Source organism: Diceros bicornis, chromosome 24 (assembly GCF_020826845.1).
Source record: "Diceros bicornis minor isolate mBicDic1 chromosome 24, mDicBic1.mat.cur, whole genome shotgun sequence".
NCBI classification, from domain to species: Eukaryota; Metazoa; Chordata; class Mammalia; order Perissodactyla; family Rhinocerotidae; genus Diceros; species Diceros bicornis.
In genome coordinates this window covers 12,795,303-12,818,294 of record NC_080763.1, presented here as the reverse complement: position 1 = coordinate 12,818,294, position 22,992 = coordinate 12,795,303, and the positions used below count along the sequence as shown (strand labels likewise).

General features: G+C 40.3%; 1 protein-coding gene across 6 annotated transcripts in view; it reads left to right on the top strand.

Moving 5' to 3' along the window:
* Nucleotides 1-410: 410 nt before the first annotated feature.
* WDR89 (WD repeat domain 89) overlaps nt 411-22,992 on the top strand; it is a 44,788-nt gene continuing 22,206 nt past the window's right edge. For 3 of the 6 annotated variants that reach the window (XR_009223689.1, XM_058567086.1, XM_058567082.1), the window contains exons 1-2: nt 631-1,106; nt 7,565-7,703. The gene's annotated coding sequence lies outside the window, so the exon portion shown is untranslated. Of the gene's footprint in view, nt 593-630; nt 1,107-6,087; nt 6,239-7,564; nt 7,704-22,992 lie in introns of those variants that run through there. The other 3 variants (XM_058567084.1, XM_058567083.1, XM_058567085.1) reach the window with 3 other exon arrangements.

Below are 22,992 nucleotides of genomic sequence, written 5' to 3'. Positions count from 1 at the left end.
CTGATTCTAACTACTAAGCACTTATCACCCGCGGTAGAAGCTTCGTAGTCACCATAACAACAGCCGCAGTAGAAGCTTCGTAGTCACCATAACAACTCTCTACCAGAGTTTGGCTGGGTGGAAGTTCTAGCGTCTAAACGCTGAAAGGAACTCACTTTGCCCACTGTCAACGGAAGGACCCAGTCACCCGAGGAAGAGGCGGAACCCGCTTTATTCTTGCCCTTTATTGGCCACGCAGCCAGGACACTCTAATAACCTTTATCACAACCAATGAGTCGCTGAAATTTCCGTTTAAGTAACGTCAAGGGCGGTGGTGTGCGGTGCTGTACGTAGGCTGGGTCCACGCAGGCGCAGACATCCTGCTTCCGTTCACTGCGGCGAGAAGCCAGCGCCCGGCAACTCTTCGCGCCTCCTTCCCAGCCTCCTTCGCTTCCCTTGGGCTGTGGCCCGCCTCTCGGCTACTGGCCAACCCTCTGCATTTTCCTTGGCGCGTTTACCCAATCAGAGAGGCAGAGGGTGGAGTTCCGGTCGTCCGCTCCGCCGTGACTGAGCTCGCGTTCTCTCCCGCGCCAGTAGTGGCCTTGCAGGTGAGGTATAGTTCACGGGGCCGGGCAGGGCACGTGTCTGGGGTGGGCAGCCCTCTCGATGGGCGGCGACGGTGCCGGTTGAGTCTAGAAAGCCGGAGTCGCTGAGCCTTTAGCCACAGGCGTGCTGAGGAAAATCGGGAGGAGCTGGGACGAGGGGGCCACGTGTTGGGGCTTCTGGTGCCGGGGGCGGAGCCGCTGGGTCAAACCCGCGCTGTGCCTGCCCCGCGGGTTAGGTTGGTGTGCCCACGCCGCCCCCAGCGCTTCCTCCGGGTCATTTTTCAGTAAAAGCGAAGCGCTCTTCGCCAGGGGTTCGGGGAAGGGTAGCCAGGACCTGTTTTTCCCCTGCCTCTCGCATTCTCTCCTATCCACCTCCTGGGTTTGTTAGTTTTCGAGATCAGAAAGCAAATTTTCTTTTGGGAAGAGACGTCCTGTAGTATATAGTAAGAACTATGAGATGAGCCCATGTGTTAAGCACGTTACGTGTACTGTCTCATTTAATGCACACAGCAATCTGAAGGGGTAGGTACTGTTACTGTTATCATTTTCACTCGAAGAAGCACTTAGATAAGTTAAATTACTCGTCCACGTGTTCTCTTAAGCTTGTCTCTGACAACTTAAATTGAGTGAGGCATTCGGTTTCCATGGACATAAAATTAAAATATGGTATTACTTGTAAAGTGTTTGCTCCTGTTTTCTTCCTAACTTGAAGTGATTTTAGAAGTTAATACAACACACTTAGAAGTAAACTGATTGATGTTATCGAGGTAAAGTGATTTGGTAGAAAGACATTGGAGTAGGAGCCGTTTACTAACCTTTGGGCAAGTCACGCGCGCGCGGTCGCAGCTTTCTCAACTGCAGAATTGAAATCAATACCAGACTTGTCTACTTCCTAGAGTTGTGAGGATCAGATGACATAGTGGATTATAAATTACTGAAGTTAACTACATATGACTTTCTGCTTTTCAAATTCTTTCCTGTGGAGGCTAGACTATCATATCTATATATATAAAACAGTGGTAACATGCAGCCTAGTACCCCTTAAGTGTAGCAGTAACTCTTAAATCTGTGTGTCCCGCTTACCGAGGGTTGAGGACAGTATTCCCTGTGCATGCAAAGGTGTTACTTGTCTGGTTTGTAGTCTTACGTTGCTGTAGATAGCATAAAGCATAAGTAGATCAGCTCACATAACTGCTTTTCTGAGTTCTGGTTCCTTCTGGAGGCTCTGAGAGGAAGATGCATGTCCTTGCCTTTTTCAGCTTCTGGTGGCCTCTTATACTCCTTGGCTTGTGTCTCCTTCCTCCATGTTCAGAGCACATTGCTCCAGTCTACTTCCATCATCATATCTCCTTCTCTTCTGTAGTCAGATCTCCCTCTGCCTTCCCCTTATGAGGGAGGGCACTTGTGCTTATATTTAGGTCCCATCTAGATAATCCAGAATAATTTCTCCACGTCAAGATCTGTAACTTAATTATAAAATCCTTTTTGCGATGTAAAGAAACATTCATTCATAGGTTGCAGGAATTAGGACTTGGATATCTTTGGGGGCCGTTATTTAGTTTACTACAAAGGATGTGAAGAAGGGTAAAACAGATCCTATCCTAGTGCAGCTTAAAAGTCTGGTAGGATATGCTATAAGAAAGAAAAATCAACGTTAAATGACTTCCAGATTGCTGTGAAAAAAAACTTCCAAGTTACTATAGGTTGGTGCTTCTCCAACTTTTCCACTGGAAAACAGTAGAGGTATATGAATATTCCTGTGATATCTGGATACAAATTAACCCCTGAGAAGAGTGAAATTTCTTTGAATTCTAATCTTCTACCTTAAAAATCCATGTGAATTTGGCATTCAATTTTATAATATGCCCATGTTTGATATTGTCGACTGTTTATTTTGTGGCTTCTTAAAATAGCCAGTTTACTGTAGTCATACATGTGTCCCCCAGTTTGAGAAGCATGACCTCAGTTGATAGGTATTCATTGTAAAGAAGCCATTTAAGCAACCAAGTAAAGACTCTGTGTTCCATTGCTCCTAAGGCTAAAAAGTGCACTAGGCTTTGAGGGAACCGATAGTCCATCATCATTGATACTCTTCAATCTCCCCAGCAAGAATACGGTAGCTCTGATGACTTCAGTTTTTGTCATATCTTCAGAAGAAGATAACCATCTGTTGCTCTCATGTCTGGCTGGAATTCATAGTTCTCAGGAGACAGGATCTGATGAGTTGGGTTTGTTACCATCCAGTATGGATATGTTGGAATAAGATAATGCATGAAAAAGAACCCAGCTCCCAGTAGGCATTGAGTATATAAGAACTGTTCAGTAAAGATCTCGGGGCTTTTTGCATGGAGTTGGAGTGGGAAAGGGCAAGGAGAAGCACACGTGGGACATTTCTATGGGCCAGGCCTGGGAGTGACCTACATCACTTTTTCTTGTGTTCCTTTGGCTAGAACTCTGTCACATAGCCATACCTAACTAGTCTAGTTTTGTGCCTACCTAGTGATCTGCTGCTGATGAGTTAGCCATCTCTGCTACAACAGGCAATACCTCTAGCCAGCTGTTTAAGACTTGTTCTCAGCTCTTAGTTTCCAGCCTTTAGTTCTTTAGTTTCTTCACCCTATGAACTCTGGGTGAATCTTCCTCAGAAAAAAAAAATTTCACCATTCCTTGAATTGCAGCAGAGCTAGTGGTTAAGAGCACAGATTCTGAAACCAAACTTCCAGAGTTGAGTATTGGCTCCAATTACTAGCTCTGTGATCTTGGGCTGTTTACATGTAACCATTCTGTGCTTTGGTTTCCCCATTTGTGAAATGGAATAATTATAAGTACTTCATAGGCTGTTATGAGAATTCGAGTATTTACAGTGCCTGATAAACATTATTAAATAAATTCCATCCTCATTGATTTTATTCAATTTCACTCATTAAGTGTTAATGTAAAATAATACTTAGAAGAGGAAAAGCTCTAGGTGATGGCTTATATTTTAAATTTATATCTTATAGCTGGTATTATTTTAAATCTGTCTTTAGGGCTGTACAGACTTGGAAATTTGCACATCCAGGCAACAACTTTGCTTTGGACTTCACATCATTCATATTGTGATTATCTTAAAAAAATCTTTATTAGTATTAAGACTTTCCACGTGTCCACTTTCCATATATGCTTTAAATATTTTGACTGTATGTTGCTTGGTTGTATGAATGATGATGATTCAGTTAGTGTAAAGAATTTTAATAACACCACTTTACATTTGAATGGCTATTTAAAAACGCTTTGTAAAATACGTCCTTTATATCATTTGAGAGGCAGTATAGGAAAGCATTTAAGAGTGTGGGCTCTGAAATCTTAATTGAGTTCCAGTCCCTGCTATGCAGTTGTGAGTCAAGTGCCCTTTGGCAAATAGGTCGCCTACCTTTTCTAAGCCTCACTTTCCTAATTATAAAATGGGGGAAGTAAACATACCTCCTTTATGGGCTGTCTGAAGGTTAGATGAGATATAATGCGTATAAAGCATTCAGAACAGTGTCTGGCATATGGCAAGAGTTCAATATATCTTAGTTACCACTAATGTCATTGATGCACACCAAAGAACCAGTGAATAGAACAAGTGGAAATGTGAGGAAACCAAGATTCAGATCAGATGTATAACTGAAAGTCACATGCAAAAAAAAAAAAAAAGGCCCTTTTGCTTCCAGTGCAGATCTTTTTCCATAAAACACTACCTCCTTTTCTATGGTAGCACCTCTGAGCGCTCTCATATTCACTAGGTCCATCCCAGAGACACGTTCCTTCATTGCCCATTGTGTTTCCCGTTGTTGGCTGCTTGTTAGAGTGTTTTTATCTTGGTTCTAATTCTTCACAGTCCTTCCCTTTCTTTGAATCCTTCAGCCCTGTGTTACTCAGACTTAAAGTTGTTAGCATGCATAACAGGCATCTATTTTCAAGAAAGAATAGATATTGAAAAACAATTTTTCATAGTGGTTAATTTTTTTTTAATTTGTGGTTCCATTATCCTATTATTAATTTGTATTTAAGGTAGCACTGAATTATTTTTACAAAGCTATTTTATTCTCTCCAATCTTTCCCCTTTTTATCCTGAGATTGTAAAATTGAAGTTTTTCTTAAGAACTAAGAAAGGAGTTTGAGAATTGCACAAATCCCCTGAGCCATTCTAAAAATAGGAAGAATACAATTTATGAATCATTGGGTTATTTTTGAAAATCTTGAGTGAATAAAATGTAGATGTATCTTTTTTTGGCATCAAAAACATGTTTATATCATATAAGCAAAGCTCATAGTATTTACTGCATTATTCTGGAAATTTGACATAGTTTGATCCTATAAAGTATTTTGTGAAAGAAGAGTAGCATTTTGAACATATTGTTTAATTCCAGAATTTGGGTGTATAGGATTAGCTATTAAATTACGTTCAAACCAGGAGGTGTTCACTGAATGCTTTCTGCATAGAGGCCACTGTGTAAGATGGTCAGATGATGTTCCCAAATCCTAACCTTTCATTGGCTTCCTCAGTTATGCCTTCATGGTGCTTTCTATGACTTCAGGAGATTGGAGTGAATTGACCTTCTCAAAGCTGTGGTCATGGATGTTTTATCAGTGTTGTTACTATTTGATTTATTTCTTATGTAGGAGCTTTGCTTTCTCTAGAAAAGCGATAGCTGCTTCTAAGGCTTGATTTTGTGTGTATTTCCTGTCTTTGTCATTGTTTTACATGTATGTGTAGTTTCTTATCTTTGCCTCCTTATCTTCCTCTAATGAGTGTATTTTGTGTGTGTTTGCACTCTTACACTCCTCTCACGGGAAGTAGGACTTCGTGGGGTGGGCTGTGGAATTAGCTTCAGGCTGGTAAGAGGATTGATATTAGAGAATTGGAAAACACAGTTCCTGTCCTTAAAAAGTTTATACTTGACAGTGGGGAGAAACAAATATAAACATGTAAAACATAACTAGAGATAAGTAACACTTCAACATATTTAGTATGTGATTATTGCTGTATGAATAACAGACAATATTTTGGCATTTAGAGGAAGTAGAAACTTACTTTAGGCTGGGTTAAGAAAGATTTTGTAGTACTGGTAGAATTTGAGCTTGATCTTGAAGCCTGGGTAGGATCTAGATAACTCAGGAAAACAATGTAGGATTATTGGAGAGAAGTAGCAACACTTTTTGCAGTTCTATTGTAGGAAAAATATTTTACTACTAAAATATTAATGAGTCTGGGGATGCTCTGAAATACAGTGTGTAATTCACATGTTCAAACATCTGCAGCCCATGCAGAAACAAAAGAATGTGTATGGTATTTGATAGAAGTTAAGTATTAGTGTTATGTGCTTAAGAAATGTTTGTGAAATCATATATTTGCTTTTATTTCCCATTTAGTGTCATGCTGAATGCATGAAATTAGTTTCTAAGAACAAAACTCTTTTATATGATATTTTTCCTGTGGGAAGTAAGAATTTGCCCCGTTCTTGCTGTCTTTCTCCAGGAATCAGTTGTTAAATCAAGTGTTTCCTGTCCTGCTTTGTGTCAGGCACGGAGGAGGTTATTGCAGTTGCAGATGAGAGGTAATGAGAAACTGAAGGAGGATAATGACAGGGCAAACACTGAGGAGATGGATGTGAGGGGTGATTTTCAAGGTAGGCTGTATTAGCTAGTTGAATCTTATCCTCTGCCGCCTTTTAATCAAAGATGATTCTGAGATTTTGAGCGTAGATGACTGAGAAGATTGTGTAGTTAACAGAGATGAAGAAAACAAGTATTTGAGTTACATTTTGGGTATATTTAATACGAAGTTTTGGCAGCACGTTTGGGGTAGACGTCTAGGCAGACAGATATTAGAAATATGGGATTGGAATTTTGGAGAGAGATCAGGGTTGAGGATAAAATCTATGAGTTCACGTAGAGGTAATAATTTATGTTGCCCAGGGAATAGAGGAAAAGAACAACTAAGAAAAATTCAATCTCAGTTATCATGGTTAACAGTATGAGGTGTGTATGTGTGTATATATATATAATACACACATACACATGCATTTATATGGGGTGTATATATATATAGTAGGATTTATATCTAATAGTTTATTCTGCAAGTTTATCATCTGACACTTGCATTTCTTTGAAATTCTCTATGCTGGTACTTATTGGTCTTTTTTGTGACAGGCATCATTCTAGGCACTTAACATGTAGTAATTAATTTATTCCTTGTAACAACCCTGTGAGGTTGGCACTCTTATCCCCTGTTTAAAGAATAGGGGGCTGGCCCCGTGGCTTAGCGGTTAAGTGCGCGCGCTCCGCTGCTGGTGGCCCGGGTTCGGATCCCTGGCGCGCACCGACACACTGCTTCTCCGGCCATGCTGAGGCCACGTCCCACATACAGCAACTAGAAGGATGTGCAGCTATGACATACAACTATGTTCTGGGGCTTTGGAGGGAAAATAAATAAAATAAATAAAATCTTTAAAAAATAAAAATAAAATAAAATAAAGCATAGGAAGCTGCAATACATGGCTGGTAAAGCCAGGATTTGAACACTGGCAGTCTGGCCACCCCTCCATGTCCCTCAGGCTTGATATGGGTAAAACTGTGAGAGGATTCTAATCTAAAATGGAACCAAAGGATATGAAGTGGAGAATCTCACACACGTGCCCTCAGAAAAACAAAACTTAAAGACTGATTTCCCGTAAATGCCTGATTTACAGAAGATGGAAACTTATCCTTTGACCAAAGGCGTTCACCGAGAATCTCTCCCCATCTTTGAGCCAACAAAGTTGATGCGTGGCCCCTAACTGGACTTTCCGCTTTTGCACTTCTTGCCTATAAAAGCATCCTGACCTAAACCCTCAATGGACTTGCCTGTAGATCGCTGCAGTTTGCATGTCCTGAATTGCAGTTCCTTTGCTATTCCTGAATAAACTCAATTTCTGGTAATCCGAGCCTGCCTCAGTTTACCTCTTTTCTTTTAGGTTGATATTACATGGTGTCAGCAGTGGGATCCAGAGGGGCCGACCACCAAGGAATGACAACCTCCAGAATTGAGTGAGGTTCCTGCGCTTGAGCCTTCTGTGCTCTTTGCTTCTGCGAGTTGCTGTAACTTTCGGTTTGGTAAGTCTCCTCTTGGATTTCAAGCCCCCTCCTTTTGGTTGTGCTCTCTGACTTTATTTGGGATCTAGATTGTCCTTCTGGTGGGTACTCTTGTTTCTGATAATGGATCCCAGTCATCTGAATGTTCTAAGGGTGGCCCCCCTTGGGGATCCCCAGCCAGTTTTATGTTAAAAAATTGTGGTCCTTCCTTATGCACGTGTTTGACTAAATAGACCAGTCTTACTAAGGATTACTTAGAATTCCAATGGCCATTATGGGGAACCTTTGATCTTCCCAAACTTGTTTTTCTCCCTAAACTTGTTTTTCTTCAAACTAAGTTAGAAGACCATGGCTACAATATTAAACAATTCAAATGGGATAGTTATTTTAATAAGTATCTGGAGGCTTCTAAACGTGTACTAAACAGTACAAATTACTGTTTCCAAAGTGACAGAAGCAAATAAACAGCTAAAGATGGATAAAAAAATTGCCAGAGGCCTCTTCCTCAGTGCTACCCCAGGTCCTTCTTAACCCCACTGTTCCACCTCCTCTATATCCCTCTTTGCCACTTCCTAACTCCTCCCCTCTCTCTTAACTACCTTTCTTTCCTGTTGCTGGAAGCTCACCAACCAAGCTCATTTAAACCTTCCCTTGTAAAATTAGACCTTCTGAGGATCCTACTAAATCACCCCAGATTTCCTATACCCCATGGACAAAGGCTGAAATTAGGGCTATAATTAAGGATTTTCCCAAGGTAACTGGGGATCCCCATACCTTTGCTGAGGAATTCAATATTATAACCCTAACTTACTAAACTGGTCTTTCCAATCTCTATTAGTTAGTCCACATGCTTATTGGAGAAGGTCAGGCCGAACAATGGATTAAAACTGCTGGTTGGGGAAACCACAAACAATCTCTAGGGTTTAAACTAAACCAACCACCAGCCCTTTTATATGATCAAGTTCACAGTATAACCAAAAGGCTACATGAAACCATTCCTACAGCCTTCCCCAAACCCCTGGGCTAGAATAAAATTCAGGCCTGCACCCAAACGTCTGCCAAATCTGCCCATAACTATTACAGCAGACTCCAAATTGTTTTCAAAGAAAATTTGGGACTCCCTATAGATGTTGAATCCACCCAGGTGGCTTTTTTTTTTTTTTTAAAATTTTTTTTTTTTTATATTTATTTATTTTTTCCCCCAAAGCCCCAGTAGATAGTTGTATGTCATAGTTGTACAACCTTCTAATCGCTGTATGTGGGACACGGCCCGAGCATGGCCGGAGAAGCAGTGCGTCCGTGCGCGCCCGGGATCCGAACCCGGGCCACCAGCAGCGGAGCGCGCGCATTTAACCGCCAAGCCACGGGGCCGGCCCGACCCAGGTGGCTTTTAATTCCATGTTTATAAATGGCCTAAACAAGGACTTATCCCTGTTGGTCAAAAGAACCCATGTAGAATGGGAGACAGTGTGCACCCCTGACCTTGTCAGTCTGGCTAATCAATCAGCTTGCACCCTAGAAGATGACCCCAGAAAAAAAGACAACTAAGATTTTGAGTCTCCAACTGTAACAGATAGAAACTCCAAAGCAAATCCATCTTACAGGACTGTGTCATTATTGCAGAAAACCTGATCATTGGAAAAAGGATTGCTACAAATTGAAATCCTAACAGTCACAACCTTCCAAGAACCAGTGGACAAATCCACCCCAGTAATGGGACTCTGCTGACACACAGGGACTGTTTTCCATTCTGCCATTAAATGGACTGGGGGAGACTACTTACCAGATTGGGGATGAATTCATTATAGTATTAATTGACACAGGAGCTACTCTATCAGTGCTCAACTCCACTACAATTAAACAGTCCCTTCCTTGGTGTAATACATTTGTTCAAATAGTGGAGGTCTTAAACCACACCGTGTCCATATTTACAAATACCCATTTTCCCTCGGTCATTCACTCCCATGCATTTTTTAGGACAAGATTTCCTGGAGAAATAGAATGCTGCCATTTTTTTCTCTCAAAAGAGGGAAATATCCCTTGAGTTCGAATCCAGCACTCAGGAAAATTCAACCCCCTGTGCCTTTACTTGCTCTGTACAAATCAAGGAAGTCCAAACTTTGGACTCATCCACACCATTAAGCCTGGTACCCTCCACTCTTTGGGCGAAATCCTCAACAGGCGTAGGCAGAATTCATAGTTCCCTTCCATTAAGATCCAGATTGACCCCTCAAAACCCCTCCCAAGAATAAACAAATACCCTATAAAGAAGCCTTGCAGGGCACAAGGCTTTTTATAGAGGACTGTACAGCCCAAGGACTCATTACCCCTTGCACTAGTCCTTGTAATACCTTTATCTGTTGGGTTTTTTAAAAATTTTATTTATTTAATTTTTTTGGTGAGGAGGATTGGCCCTGAGCTAATACCTGTGGCCAATCTTCCTCTATTTTGTATGTGGGTCGCCGCCACAGCATGGCTGATGAGTGGTGTAGGTCTCAGCTGAACCCTGGCAGCTGAAGCCGAGCCTGCAAACTGAACCACTATGCCACTGGGCCGGCCCAATAATACGCTTATCTTGCCTGTAAGAAACCCAATGGCTGAGGATAGAGATTTGTCCAAGACCTTAGGGCAGTAAATAACATCATAGTTCCCCTAATCTGTACATGCTATTGGCATCCATCCTTACTGGAAGCAACTTTTTTCCTCTGGTTGACTTATGCAGTGGATTTTTTAGTATCCCTGTTGATAGGGATAGTCAATATATTTTTTGTCTTTACCTAGGAAGAACAACAATATACCTGGACAATCATGACTCACAGCTTTACTGATAGTCCTTCTCACAAGTTTTAAAGGCTGACTTAAATGACATAAAATTCTCTGGAGGATCCACCTTACTATAATATGTGGATGATTTGTTTCTTTGCTTGCCCTCCAAAGACTCCTCAAAAAAGACAATATTCACCTGTTAAAAATCTTGGCTGTTAAGGGACACAGGGTCTCGAAGGAGAAAGCACAGTTTGTCCAAACTCAGGTCTGATATTTAGGACATGTAATCTCAGAATAGGGACTACACTTAGATCCTGATAGGCTTCAAGGCATTTTAGACGTTCCAAACCCCAAAACCAAATGTCAATTGTGAGGTTTTCTTGAGCTAGCTGGTTATTGTCATAATTGGATCCCAAATTTCTTCTTAATGGCGCAGCCCCTATATGCCTTAATAAAGAACACCAAACCTGACGTCGTTTGGGATGACCAGAATAGCTTGGCCTTTAAGACCTTGAAGGAAAGCTTAATAAATCCACCTGCTGTTGAACACCCAAATTATCAGCTACCCTTTTTCCTTTTTGTATATGAGAAGGCCCTTGGAATGTGTGCCCAAAAACATGAGGGCTATTACTGACCTCTAGGTTACTGCAGCCAACAATTAGATCCAGTGGCCCGAGGATACCCCACATGCCTTAGAGCTGTACCTGCTACTACTCTTTTAGAAAAGGGTACCAAAGAGAGAGTTATGGGATCCTCCTTGACCATCTTTTTACCTCAGCCTCTCGAGGCTCCCTTAAATTTGCACCACACTCAGCATCTTTCAGCAAGCCATCTTACTTCCTATGAAATACTCTTACTAACCGCCCCTCATATCACTCTTGTTCACTGTAACGGTCTCAACCCTGCTACCCTTCTTCCCTCTTCTACTGACGAAATTCCCCACGACTGTCTGACCTGGACGGATCGCCTGTTGAGTCCTCACGATGGTTTACAAGAAACCCCCTTGGTGAATGCTGATCTTCCCTAGTTTACTGTTGGCTCTTACCTAAAAAATGAGAATGGTAAATTTTGTGCCAGGTTTATAATATCGATTCCATTCGAGGTCATCGAGGCTGCACCCTTGCCGTCAGCCACTTCAGCCCAACAAGCTGAGTGCCACTTCAGCCCAATAAGCTGAATTATATGCCTTCACTGGAACATGCATTTTAACCAAAGGCAAGACAGAAAACGTCTATACTGATAGTTGATATGCCTTTGGAGAAGCCCATCGCTTTTAAATGTGTAAATGATGAGGTTTCCTCACTTCCAGTGGAGATAAAATTAAGAATGGCCCTTATGTCCAAAATCTGTTGGATGCCATACTGCTATCAGCAGCTCTAGCTATCAGTAAAGTCCCTGCTCATTCCAAGTCTGATTTGCTGTAAGCCAAAGAAAGCCACCTCACCGATACTTTTGCAAAAAACGCCACCCTTTTGAGATCCATAGTCTAAACCTCTGTCATGGTCCAAAAGGCTACTCCCCCTGGCAAGGACCTAAGGCAACTAACCAGGGAAGTATCACAGCTGACCTCTGAAAGAGAAAAACAAAATTGAAAAGCTAAAAGCTATTGATACCATGAAGAAAAGAGACTCTGGTTTAGACCCAATAATAAGCTAGTCCTGCCAAAAAATCTAAAATTTCCCTTAATAACCACCATACATGAATTAAACCATTGAGAAAATGATAACATTTATGCATCAGTATTGGTGGGGAAACATTGGCAAGACCACAAAAAGTGCTTATCTTGTTTGTTCCACCTGTCCTAAATTCAACCCAGGGAAGCCTAGCTGCACTGCCCTGGGACATTTTGATTTACCCAATGGACCATTCAAAGTCTGGCAGATGGATTTCATACAGTTGCCCCTTTCTCTTGGATATAAATATGTTCTAGTAATGGTTTGTATGTTTTCACATTGGACTGAAGCATTTCCATGTAGAAAGGCAACTGTCTCTTCTGTGGCTAAAGTCCTTTTAGAAAACGTTATTTCCACTTGGGGAACCTCCCTGGAACTCCGTAGTGACCAGGGAACCCACTTTACTGGACAAGTACTTTGACAAGTCTGTGCCATCTGGCCAGTTCTGCAACATTTTCGCTGTGCTTCTCATGCTCAGTCTTCAGGACTGGTCAAATGTACAAATGGAATTATCAAGACCCAGTTGCTTAAATTAGTTGAAACCGTCCAAATACCTTGGCCAAAAGTATTACTGCTGGTTCTTCTAAATCTTAGATCTGCTCCATTTAGGATTCATAAGCTCTCACCCTTTGAAATAGTTGCAGGATGACCAATGCATTTGGCCCCTGCTTCCTTTGACCCACAACTAATAAAAGGGAATATTCTTTAGTTTTGCAAGGGTCTAATTAAATCCATTGAGAGAAGTCATGCTTTAGTAGAACAATCTTTCCACAGCATGCTCTTGGGAGATGAAGACATAAAACACCACACTTTACATCCTGGAGACTTCATCTGTTAGAAAAGGCATCTCCATAAAGACTCCTTCTAACCTTGTTGGAAGGGCCCCTACCAGATGTTGCTGACTAACCCATGTGCCACCAAGCTCCAAGGAATAGACTCCTGGATTCATGTGTCTAATTTAAAAAAGGCCCCCAAACTGAGTAGTGGTGACCTACAGCTAAAAATTTCTAAGGGCTGAAGCAGATGTCATCAGAAGTAAACAGCTTTCCCAAGATATCTGGACCAGGCTTGTGTAACCTCCCCCTTTGCCCCATTCTGTATCACTCAACCAAATCATGCTGCTTAAAGTTGTAATTGTCTTTTCTCTGGCTTTCTTGCTACCCTCTCGTTTAGCTTTAATGCATCCTTTCGTTCCCACCTTACAAAAACTGTGATTCTGCCAGCCTTACTGGTTGTTGGATTTGAGCCAGGGCTAATAACACTCATGATGAACCTGAACTGCTGGCTGGGCCATTATCCTTGGAAGGATGGTGAAATCTGTCTGGCAGAGATGTAGGATTTTCCTTTGGTACCTTTGAAGCCTTATGTATTCTCCCTTCTGGTAAATTGGCACCAGACATTACAGCATTCCATTGGGTGTCCCTCACCCATAAAGGAATACCCCTCACTCAAGTCTGGACTCTTACCCAAAATCTTTCTTTGTGTTTTGAAAACATTAATGGGACTGGCAAAACTCTAGGCTACCTCCCACTAAACACTTGTAACTATACAGTTCTGTATGACTCAGATGATCATGAGTTCACTCCCTGCTGGAAGCAAGAAGACTATAATGTCTCCTCCATTAAAGTCTCTCTTTGGTGAGGTAATGAAAATTATAACGGTACTGGGGAATGGGAAGTGACTGTGCTTCCTTTCAATGGTACTTCGTGGAGAATTGATCAAAAAGCTGGTGAATAGTGGGAATTTAATTCAACTTACCTTCTCCCTGGAGATTCCCCTCCATCAGAACCTCACTCGCAGCAATCAAACTCACCTATTACTCCAAATGTATAGAAATTTAAGATGTTCTTGTAACCATTCCCCCTATGCTGACTATCATGTGCTATGTGTAAATGACTATATTTTTGATCATGAGATCTCCTATTTTGATCATCCTAGATCTCCTATCCTAAAAAAGTCTGGGCAACAGGGCCCACTTATGCCCTATCTTTAGAAAAAACACGGTTATTTCTTTATGTGTAGCAGAAACATATACCCCACACTCCCTCTTAAATGGAAGGGACGCTGTGGAGTTGTTGCCCTTGCTCCTGATGCCCAAGTTGGGAAAACCCTCCCTTCCACTGCCTACATACCCAATCTGGCTTCTTTCACTTACCAACTTAAAAGAGCACTTGGATGCTGCAATGGATATAATTTTGGGTGGTTGCCCACAAATTACCCTATAGTAGATAGAAAGGGATTTGGGCATGCCGTCACCCAAGCCTTTTTCCCATGGGTTAGAGGAACAGAACTTGAAAAAACAATTTGCAACCTCTCTATAAGCATGCCTACTAACTTTAATGCTTCTGTTAGAGCTTTGGAATATCAGCAAACCCAAAAAGACAGCCAAGCAGAAGTAGTCTTACAAAACTGTGGCACCCTAAACCTCACTGCACGGGCCGGCCCTGTGGCTTGGCGGTTGGGTGCGCGTGCTCTGCTACTGGCTGCCCGGGTTCGGATCCCGGGCGTGCACCAACACACTGCTTCTCCAGCCATGTTGAGGCTGTGTCCCATATACAGCAACTAGAAGGATGTGCAACTATGACGTGCAACTATCTACTGGGGGGCTTTGGGGAAAAAAAAAAAAAAAGGAGGAGGATTGGCAATAGATATTAGCTCAGAGCCGGTCTTCCTCAGGAAAAAGAGGAGGATTAGCATGGATGTTAGCTCAGGGCTGATCTTCCTCACAAAAAAAAAAAAAAAACCTCACTGTACAACAGAGAGGAACTTGTGCCCTGTTTGGGGAAGAATGCTGTTTTTACATCAACAGATCAGGAAAAATAATGCCAAGAACTAAAAATAATAAAGGACAATATCAAACTGTTAACTGAAATAGGCCAAACCCCAGGGACTTAAGACATTTTTGACCTATTAAATATAGGGGACCTATTAAATAACTGGGGAAACTGGTTGAGAAGTTTATTCCAGTCAGTAGCTATAATTGAACTTCTGACCCTGGGTATAATCCTCCTAGTTAAATTTCTGCTGTCTTGTATCAACAGGCAAACGTCTTCTTCCCAGATATATGTACAAAAGAAGGTTCCTTTCTTTTTCAAGGCTTATCCTGAGGCTCAATTGACCGTGGAAACCAAACTGACCACCTTAGAAGAGCATGACTGAGATTCCCCATTTCTCAATCCTTTTGTTGTTCAAATGAAGTCAAAATCTCCTTGCCGTTTCCTTCCTCTGTGGGACAGGGCATCTGAGGATGGTCCTCCTCAGTTCTAAGGGATACACAATCCTCTTATGACTAATGATGTCTCTGACTAAACAAAATACCCAAGCAATAAGATTGATCAGCAGTGCTTTCTGCCAAAGATCTTGCTCCAAAGGGGTAAATGTGAAAGGATTTTGACCTAAAATGAAACAGAAGGATGTGAAATGGAGAATCTTACACATGCACCCTCAGAAAAAGGAAACTTAAAGACTGAGAAATTGATTTCCCATAAATACCTGAATTACAGAAGATTGAAACTTACACTCCGACCAATGAGCATCTGCCAAGAATCTCTCCTCATCTTGCATCCAGTAATATCACTGCATGGCTTCTAAATGGACTTTATTCTTTTGCACCCCTTGCCCATAAAAGCAGTCCACCCTAAAACTTCAGTAGACTTGCCTGTAGTTCGCTGTAGCTTGTGTTTCCCGAGTTGCAACTCCTGTGCTGTTCTCAAACTCAATTTCTGATAACTCTTGGTCACCTCAGTTTACTTCTTTTCTTTTAGGTTGACACTTCATTTTCTTAACTGATTTTCAAAAAGCAGAAGTTTTAAATTTTTATTAACTCAAATTTTTCTTTCCTGGTTTGTGCTTTTTATATGCTAAGAGATCTTCGCCTAACCCAAGGTCATAGGTTCCCTATTTTTTCCCTAGAAGTTTTGTAATTCTTGCTCTTATATTTAGGTCTGTGATCAATTTTGAGTGAATTAATATTCATTTCTTACTTCTCCTTTGTCTGATACTAATAAACCACTGCAGCTTTCTTTTTGTGTGTGTTGTATATCTTTTTCTATCCATTTATCTTTAACCCACTTTATATTTAAAATAGGTTTCTTTTAGGCCTGGCCTGGTTGTGTAGTGGTTAAGTTCGGCGCTCTCTGCTTCAGCAGCCCAGGTTTGGTTCCCAGGTGCAGACCTGCACCACTCATCAGCCATACTGTGGTGGCGACCCACATACAAAATAGAGGAAGATTGGCTACAGATGTTAGCTCAAGGCGAATCTTCCTCAGCAAAAAAAAAGAACAAATAAATTTAAAAAATGGTTTTCTTTTAGACAACATATAGTTGGGTCTTACCTCTCCCCTCCACCCCCCAACCTGAGAATCTCTGCCTTTCAATTGAGGTTCAGACCATTTATATTTAATGTAATTATTGACATGGTTGGATTTAAATCTACCATCTTGCTAGTTGTTTCTAGATTGTTTTCTGTTTTTCTCATCAGTTGTTTGTTCTTTTTTTTCTTTTCTTGCCTTCTTTTAGATTGAATGTTTTTTATGATTATATTTTATTTCTACTATTCGTTTGTTAAAATAATTTTACCTCTTAAATATTTTCCTTTAGTGGTTGCTCTAGGGTTTACATTATATTTCTTTAACTTGTCAAAGTCTACCTTCAAATAATATGATACCATTTTATGTTGTTAACAACTTTGCAACATTATCTTTCCATTTCCTCCCTCGCATCCTCTTTTTTTTTTTTTTTTAAAGATTTTATTTATTTATTTTTCCCCCAAAGCCCCAGTAGATAGTTGTATGTCATAGTTGCACATCCTTCTAGTTGCTGTATGTGGGATGCGGCCTCAGCATGGCCGGAGAAGCGGTGTGTCGGTGCTCGCCCGGGATCCGAACCCGGGCCGCCAGCAGCGGAGCACGTGCACTTAACCGCTAAGCCACGGGGCCGGCCCTCCCTCGCATCCTCTTAGTATTGCTGTCATATATTTTACTTTTAATAACCCCTCAATATGTTGTTAATATTTTTTGCTGTAGACAGTCAATTATTTTTTAAGGAAATTTTTAAAAGAAAAAGTCTTATATTTACCCTCATGTTTACTGTTTCCAGTGCTCTTTATTTCTTCGTGTCAATCCAAATTTCCAGTACTCCTTCTGGCTGAGTAATTTTAATGTTTTTTGTTTTGTAGATCTGCTGGCAGTGATTCTTCTCAGCTTTGGTTTATCTGATTTTCTTTTACCCTCTTTTTTTTTTTAATTTATTTTTTTATTGATGTTTGAATAGTTTCTAACATTGTGAAATTTGGGGTTGTACATTTTTGTTTGTCCATCACCATATATATGTCTCCCTGCACCCCTTGTGCCCACCCCCTACCCCCATTGCCCCTGGTAACCACAATACAGTTTTCATTTAACATAATACCCTCCAGGCCCATCCATGTTGTGGCAAATGGGACGATTTTGTCATTTTTTATGGCTGAGTAGTAGTCCATTGTATATATATACCACATCTTCTTGATCCAGTCATCAGTTGAGGGATACTTAGGTTGCTTGCACTTCTTGGCTATAGTGAATAATGCTGCAATGAACATAGGAGTGCATAAGCCTCTTTGGATTGTTGATTTCAGGTTTGTTGGATAGATTCCCAATAGTGGGATAGCTGGATCGTAGGGTATCTCTATTTTTAATTCATTGAGGAATCTCCATACCGTTTTCCATAGAGGCTGCACCAGTTTGCATTCCCACCAGCAGTGTATGAGGGTTCCTGTTTCTCCATATCCTCTCCAACATTTGTTGTTTTTTTGTCTTGGTGATTATAGCCATTCTAACGGGCGTGAGGTGATATCTTAGTGTTGTTTTGATTTGCGTTTCCCTGATGATTAGTGATGTTGAACATCTTTTCATGTGCCTATTGGCCACCTGTATATCTTCTTTGGAGAAGTGTCTGTTCATTTCCTCTGCCCATTTTTTGATCGGGTTGTTTGTTTTTTTGTTGTTCAGTTGTGTGAGTTCTTTATATATTATGGAGATTAACCCATTGTCAGATATATGTTTTGCAAATATTTTCTCCCAGCTGGTGGGTTGTCTGTTCATCTTGATTCTGGTTTCATTTGTCTTGTAGAAGCTCTTTAATCTGATAAAGTTCCACTTGCTTATTTTTTCTTTAGTTTCCCTAGTCTGGGTAGGCATGTCATCCGAAAAGATTCCTTTATGACCAATGTCAAATAGTGTTATGCCTATATTTTCTTCTATGAGTTTTATAGTTTCAGGTCTCACCTTCAGGTCTTTGATCCCTTTTGAGTTAATTTTTGTGAATGGCGATAGCAGATGGTCCACTTTCATTCTTTTGCATGTGGCTGTCCAGTTTTCCCAACACCATTTATTGAAGAGACTTTCCTTTCTCCATTGTATGTTCTTAGCTCCTTTGTCGAAAATTAGCTGTCTGTATACGTGTGGTTTTATTTCTGGGCTTTCAGTTCTGTTCCATTGATCTGTGTGTCTGTTTTTGTACCAGTACCATGCTGTTTTGATTACTTTTGCTTTGTAGTATGTTTTGAAGTCAGGGATTGTGTTGCCTCCAGCTTTGTTCTCTTTTCTTAGGATTGTTTTAGCTATTTGGGCTCTTTTGTTGCCTCATATGAATTTTAGTATTCTTTTTTCTATTTCCATGAAGAATGTCATTGGGATTCTGAATGGGATTGCATTGAATCTGTAGATTGCTTTAGGTAATATAGACATTTTAACTATGTTTATTCTTCCAATCCATGTGCGTGAGATGTCTTTCCATTTCTTTATGTCGTCATCGATTTCTTTCAGTAATGTCTTATAGTTTTCATTGTATAGGTCTTTCACCTCCTTGGTAAGATTTATTCCTAGGTATTTTATTCTTTTTGATGCAATTGTAAATGGTATTATCTTTTTGAGCTCTCTTTCTGTTAGTTCGTTGTTAGCATACAGAAATGCAACTGATTTTTGTAGATTGCTTTTGTACCCTGTGACTTTGCTGTAGTTGTTGATTTTTTCTAATAGTTTTCCAATGGATTCTTCAGGGTTTTCTATATATAAAATCATGTCATCTGCAAATAGTGAAAGATTCACTTTTTCGTTGCCTGTTTGGATTCCTTTTATTCCTTTTTCTTGCCTAATTGCTCTGGCCAGAACCTCCAGTACTATGTTCAATAAGAGTGGTGAGAGTGGGCAGCCATGCTTCATTCCTGTTCTCAGAGGAATGGCTTTCAGTCTTTCCCCGTTGAGTATGATGTTGGCTGTGGGTTTGTCATAAATAGCCTTTATTATGTTGAGGTACTTTCCTTCTATACCCATTTTGTTGAGAGTTTTTATCATAAATGGATGTTATATCTTGTCAAATGCCTTCTCTGCGTCTATTGAGATGACCATGTGGTTTTTATTCTTTGTTTTCTTGATGTGGTGTATCATGTTGATTGATTTGCAGAAGTTGAACCATCCCTGCATTCGTGGTATAAATCCCACTTGATCATGGTGTATGATCTTTTTAATGTATTGCTGTATTCGGGTTGCCAATATTTTGTTGAGGATTTTTGCATCTATGTTCAGTGATATTGGCCTGTAATTTTCCTTTTTTTATATTGTCTTTGGCTTTGGTATCAGGGTGATGTTGGCCTCGTAGAATGAGTTAGAAAGTGTTCCATCTTCCTCTATTTTTTGGAATAGTTCGGGAAGGATGGGTATTAAATCTTCTTTGAATGTTTGGTAAAATTCACCGGAGAAGCCGTCTAGTCCTGGACTTTTATTTTTTGGGAGGTTTTTGATTACTATTTCAATCTCTTTACTTGTGATTGGTCTATTCAGATTCTCCATTTCTTCTTGGTTCAATTTTGGGAGGTTGTATGAGTCTAAGAATTTATCCATTTCTTCTAGATTGTCCAATTTGTTGGCATATAATTTCTCATAGTATTCTCTTATAATCCTTTGTATTGCTGTGGTATCCATTGTAATTTCTCCTCTTTCATTTCTAATTTTATTTACTTGAGCCTTTTCTCTTTTTTTCTTAGTCTGGCTTAGGGTTTGTCAATTTTGTTTATCTTCTCAAAGAACCAACTCTTTGTTTTGTTAATCCTTTCTACTGTTTTTTTGGTCTCAATTTCATTTATTTCTGCTCTGATTTTTATTTCTCTCCTTCTGCTGACTTTGGGCTTTGTTTTTTTTGTAGTTCTGTTAGGTGTAATTTAAGGTTGCTTATTTGGGCTTTTTCTTGTTTGTTAAGGTGGGCTTGTATTGCTATGAGTTTCCCTCTCAGGACCGCTTTTGCTGCATCCCATATGATTTGGTATGGCATATTTTCATTTTCGTTTGTTTCCAGATATTTTTTGATTTCTCCTTTAATTTCATCAGTGATTCATTGGGTGTTCAGTAGCATGTTGTTTAATCTCCACATTTTTGTCACTTTCCCAGTTTTTTTGTCGTGGTCGATTTCCAGTTTCATAGCATTATGCTCTGAAAAGATGCTTGTTATGATTTCAATCTTCTTAAATTTATTGAGGCTTGCTCTGTTTCCCAGCATATGGTCTATCCTTGCGAATGTTCCATGCACGCTTGAGAAGAATGTGTAGTCAGCTGTTTTTGATGGAGTGCTCTGTATATGTCTACTAGGTCCATCTCGTCCAGTTTTTCATTTAAGTCCACTGTTTCTTTATTGACTTTTTGTCTGGATTATCTATCCATTGATGTAAGTGGGGTATTAATGTTGTTGTTGTTAATGTCTCCTTTTAGGTTTGTTAATAGTTGCTTTATGGACTTTGATGCTCCTCTGTTGGGTGCATATATATTTATAATTGATATGTCTTCTTGGTGGCATGTCCCTTTTATCATTATATATTTCCCTTCTTTGTCTCTCTTAACCTGTTTTATCTTGAAGTCTACTTTGTCTGATATAAGTATGGCAACACCTGCTTTCTTTTGTTTGCCATTAGCTTGGAGTATTGTCTTCCATCCTTTCACTCTGAGCCTGTGCTTATCTTTAGAGCTGAGATGTGTTTCCTGGAGGCAGCATATTGTTGGGTCTTGCTTTTTAATCCATCTCCTGCCACTCTGTATCTTTTGATTGGAGAGTTTAATCAATTTACATTTAGGGTAATTATTGATATATGAGGGCTTAATGTTGCTGTTTTGTCCCTTATTTTCCGGTTCTTTTGCATTTCCTTTGTTTCTTGTCCCATTTATTTTGGACTGCCAATTCAGTTTGGTTGTTCTGTCTTAGGACTCTTCTAGTTCTCTCTTTGTTTATCATATGTGGTTTTGTTTTGATTATTTGTTTAGTGGTTACCTTGAGGTTTGTATAAAACATTTTGTGTGTGAGATAGCCTATCATCTGATGGCCTCTTATTTCCTTACACAAAGTCAATTCAATCTCTTTCCTTTTCCCCTTCTAAGTCATTCTTGTTATACCTTATTCTATCTTGTGTTGTTTGTGTGTGTTTACATTGATGAGGTTATATTTATTTTTGGTGAATTCCTTCCTTTGATCTTTGATTTTGGTATTTAAGTGGTTGCTAACCTATTCCGATAAAGATCTACTATTTTTCTGATTTTGTCTACCTATTTTTCTCCTTGCTCCAAGCTTTGTATTCCCTTTCTCTTCTTTTTTTCAGGCCTGAGGGCCTTCTTGAGTATTTCTTGTAGTGGGGGTCTCGTGGCCATGAACTCCCTTAGCTTTAGTTTATCTGGGAAAGTTACTATTTCTCCATCATATTTGAAGGATATTTTTGCTGGATAGAGTATTCTTGGCTGAAAGTTTTTGTCTTTCAGTATTTTGAATATATCATTCCAGTCTCTCCTAGCCTGTAAAGTTTCTGTTGAGAAATCCACTGAGAGCCTGGTGGGCGTTCCTTTGTACGTTATTTTTTGTTTTTTTCTAGCTGCCCTTAACATTGTTTCTTTGTCATTGACTTTGGCCAGCCTTACCACCATATGTTGTGGAGTGGGCCTTTGCCTGTTGACGTATTTAGATGACCTGTTGGCTTCACTTACTGGTATTTCCTGCTGCTTCCACAGGTTTGGGAAGTTCTCAGCTATTATTTCCTTGAATAGGCTCTCTGTTCCTCTTTCCCTCTCTTCTCCCTCAGGAATACCTATAATTCTTATGTTACATTTCCTAATAGAGTCAGATATTTCTCAGAGACTTTCTTCATTTGTTTTTAGTCTTAGTTCTCTCTCCTCTTCCATCTGGAGCATATCTGTATTCCTATCCTCTATAATGCTAATTCTTTCTTCCATATTGTCAGCTGTGTTCTTTAAAGATTCTAGATTCTCCTTTATCTCTTCCATTGTGTTCTTCATCTCCATCAGTAATGATTGGTTTTTCTTTATGATTTCAACCTCTTATGTGAAGAAATTCCTAATCTCGTTGAATTGTTTGTCTGTGTTATCTTGTATTTCGTTGAGTTTTTTTATGATAGCTATTTTGAAATCTCTGTCGTTTAGGTTATGGATTTCTGTCTTCAGGGTTGGTTTCTGGGTCCTTGTCATTTTCCTTCTGGTCTGGTGATTTCATGTGCCTTTGCATTGTGGTTCCTGTACTGGCTTTGTTTTTCCTCATCCTGGAAATATCTGGTTGCAATTTCTACCCGCCGCCACCGTGTGGGGGTTAACGGCTGTGTAATCTGAGCGCCCTCTGCTCTGCCTCGGCTGCTTGCTGCAATCAGCCAGCCGCTTGGTCTGGTCTGGTCAGCTGAGCTGCAGTGTTGGGCATCTGGGGGGGGACGGCTCTTTCTTTTGCCTGCTGGGTCCCTGGTGTGGGAGGCTTCTCACTTGCCCCTTGTTATCCGCTCTCCTGGGGTGCTCAGATGTTGATGGTACCCCTGTAGCAGTTCTGAGTCCTCTGTGTGGAAGTTTCCCACTGGCTGA